Consider the following 3,937-nt stretch of genomic DNA (forward strand, 5'->3'; position numbering starts at 1 on the left):
CGCCGGCTGCGTTGTTTTGTGTGGCGAGGAAGAAGACGCGCTTCACGTGGGCGCCATTGTTGCAGGATAAGTCGATCCAGAGTGTGCCTGCATGCACCAGCAAAAAATTCACGTATATGTACGGTAACGCGATTATTGAATTCTCTAAAAAAGTGCACATTGATATCACATGCCTTGTTTTCTTAATTGTTATTCATATGCGTAATGGTTGTCGTCATTCTCTCCCTTCTTATCCTTTGTGTGTACCCTAGCACTGAGCAGCTGCCATAAAACACATTGCGTTTTTCTTTCTTTTCTTTTTTGTGTGCTAAAAACTTTGCTCACTAGCAATCTGGGTGCGTCCGCTTATCAAGCACAGTTCTCAAAGTTACCTCGCTTTTTGTGCGCTTTCTAAAGGAACGCAGCTACGACTAAGCGTAAACCTCCAATTAACCCTGTCTTGATTGCATCAGCCGACTTCAATCCATACCTGCAAATCTGATCATCGCTCCGCCTAATTCTCTGCCACTAACATCCATCATGTTGCTTCGATAGACCAATGTTTATCTGACCTACACATTACGTGACTTGCCCAACTTTATCATATATCAGCTGCACCATACCTGCCAACTCTCCTTATAATTTTTCCTAATGTTTACGAATTTGGGATTGTTTTACGATTTTACGGATGTTGCGTCAAATTTTACGAAAAATAAATTCCGTTCTCGGAAATGTTTCGCTCGAGGGTCTTCGTACCTTCCGTTGGGAGTCTTTTGATGGTGAAATGAGCGAGGGCTACTCGTTGTTGAAACGTATTTATTAAAACACATTCTCGCTTCGTGCAAGTTTATGCAAATGAGTTCCTGAAGCAGGCGAAATCGGCAGCGGCAAAGTCGCAAAACAATATGCCTGCTGTTCCAATCTTGCTACAGCTTCGGTGTTGCATCTGAAGTAAACTATCACTAATAAAGTGCGTGTGTACCCCTCAAGAGGCCTGTGCTCAAGGCAAACTTAAATGCGTAACTCCAGTCCTCTTTCCCCAGAACCTGTCCTGTGGGGCTAATACAATTAGGATCGAATCGGAGGTCATCATACCACCCGTAAGTCTGGTTACCTGGTGGCGAATAGCATTGTAAGGCCCGAGCAATATGAGCTATACATCTTGTCCCGACGTTGGTTCGTTCTACCATGACAGCACTGAGGGCATATATGTCTAGTGCGGGCGTACGCGTGCTCGTATTTTACTTGGCTTCACTATGCGGCGCCCTTTGCACCTTACCGGTGCTACTGTCTCTGGTGCTTCCCATTAGCTTAGGACACGTCACCAGGGCGGAGGATCGGTCAAAGCGTCCGTCTCGTGACTAAAAGGACGAAATGCGTGTTCATGCTATAGAGGTCGAACCATGTTCCATCCAGAGCGGGAATGTCGTCATGCACGCACCGACAGTAGAACGTACGAAGCTAGAAAGGAGACCGACCCGCATGGCCCCGGTCTGGTACCAGTAGAATTTTAGCTGTGCAGCCTTCTTTTTGAGAAACACGTGTTGGTTTCCTATGTATCCTCGTGCTGTCGGATGGATGACGGTATTCCCGCTCATGAAACCTGCAACTTCTAGGTTTTTGCGAAACTGTTTTGCGATTTTCGTGCTTCCTCCGCCTTCTACGCTGTCTACCATCCGCCGAGTCTTGATTCCTGCTTTGTCATGAGGACGAAAAGTTGCTGCTGCGTTGGTTTCACTTACACGTTGTCCTGGTGGCAAGGGATGCCATGGAAGATAGTAAGAAGTTCTTGCTGTCGAGGCCGTCTTGGCTCTACAACAAGACAGGAGTGCTTGTTATCACAGAATGTCGTAGAGGTTACCATCTACGATGTTCAGAACACATTGTTGCCTACTCGGAAGCCATCGCAGATGTAGTGATGGTAAAACCCCACTGTGATGGCCGAGTGCGGCTCTCTTTACATGCTGGTGCAATACCAGAAGGACCTCTCACAACGCTTGCTCGACGCCCGCGTCGTAAGGTGCACTGCAGAACAAAAATGAGGTGAAAGAAAATGGTACAGGCAACTGTTTTTAGTGTGTGGCTTGAGAGTATGCATCTGTATACGAAAGTTTACCTGCAAGCAATCGTGTCCTGCACCAAGTACCAGGGGCATAGCCGGGGGGAGGGGGGCACACGGCAACGTACCACCTCCTCCGAAAAAGAAAAAAAATGCTTGGCGGCGCCACTTCCCCGTAGCGTTAGTTATCCAGATACTGAACTGTCGCCTTTCATTGTTCTCCATATACTTGAACTGTTCCTTCATTAAGGTTGCTTTCTGCCATCCCGTGCTTCAAATTTTAAATGCCCGATGTGTCCTCGTACTGCTTCATTTGTCGTACTACCATGGGCATCCAAAGCTATAGCTTACAGAAGCAGCTTTCTGCTTAATTTTGAGGAATCGCTGTCTGAGTGCAGGCACACTACAGCCTCGCCGAGACGTCACACGTACACGCTGGCCGACGACGTATGTACATACAGTCGGAGATGGTAACAAGCGAGTAGCGGTGTTTTTTGTCTTGCTGCTTTCGTAGCGCCTTGATTTACGATTGAAACAGCGACACACTCGTTTGATGTTTCGCAGCAACAAGAGCGTAAGCCTTACGTCATCTACCCTGTAAAGCAGTGTATCCTTCTGGAACTTCGAGCAGAGAAGATATGCACCACAATGGTAACAGCAAAGAAGCCTAACTTTCGCCGGAGGGAGAATAGTGGTAAAAAAAAGAAGGAAAAAAGACAAAGGGAACAGTCGACTTTCCCATCCGCGTTGTTATTCCCCATGTATACAGCGTACGCAGCTATCCCTGGTACCCTGTTTTAAAGTAGTGATAAACACTTGTGCGTTGGTGGTAATTGTAATGGTAATGCCGACCAGGGCGGCCGCGTTTGGGGGAGGCGAAACGCGGAAACACCCGTGTACTTAGATTTAAAAGGACGTCTTGGTGGGCGAGTTCGTCTTGGTTACTAGGCGCGAACACACACAGAAACAAGAATGGAGACGGGGCAGAGCGCCACTTAAGATTTTGGCGCACATTAAGGAACCCCACGTGGTCCAAATTTCCGGAGTCCCCCCCCCCCCCCCCCCCCACTACGACGCGCCTCATTCAGATCGTGGTTTTGGCACGTAAAACCCCGTAATTTAATCATTATTGTAATGGCGTGGCGTCAGGATCGTTTCGTCGACGCACATTTCGCGAAATATATTTGTAAAGGCGAGGACCTTCTCAGCAGAAAGAGCAAACATCTTCGCAGGGGATGGACAAGGAGTTCGGAACAAAGACCCCCAGGTGCGTCGGCTCGTATACTTCCCACTCTCGTACGCAGGCGGCGCATGCAGCGTGGCACGCGTAAAGTCACGCGGGGCTTGAGGCACGCGCGCTCCTCTTCCTTCTTTCCTTTGCACCCCGCTCCGTGGGGCAGACAGACGCTGATTGAAACGAGCGTTTCAACAAAATAATTTCGTTTGCGCTGTGCATTGCGGGGGCATGTTTATGGTGCATTACTCCACTAGTAGAACTGATCTTTCGAGAGTGACGTTTCATTCCCGCACGGCTAGTTGTGCAGGAAACTCCCGTGAAGCTGACCTTGCCAAGGGTGTAACGTGAATTACACCTTTAAGAAGAGTGTTATTTGTAAAATGCCCGTCTTGAGCGGTTTCAGGGTGTGGGTCGAGGCTCCTGCGTGGAAAGTATAGCTGCATTAAAAAAAACGAAAAAACAAACCAACGTAATCCACGAAAGAAATTATGCCGAAAAGATACTTTAACGCAAGTGCCAGAACGTGCACATCAGTGGTCGTGCACTGCAATGAGCGCGAAGCGGCTTTTCCCTCGTATGCCTTGGATAGCAAGAAATTGAACTTGAGCCGCCTTTCTTCGAGCACGCAGGGTGGAAACCGGAGTCGGGGACGGCGAGCATCG

The sequence above is a fragment of the Dermacentor albipictus genome, chromosome 1 (assembly GCF_038994185.2).
Source record: "Dermacentor albipictus isolate Rhodes 1998 colony chromosome 1, USDA_Dalb.pri_finalv2, whole genome shotgun sequence".
Classification (NCBI taxonomy): Eukaryota; Metazoa; Arthropoda; class Arachnida; order Ixodida; family Ixodidae; genus Dermacentor; species Dermacentor albipictus.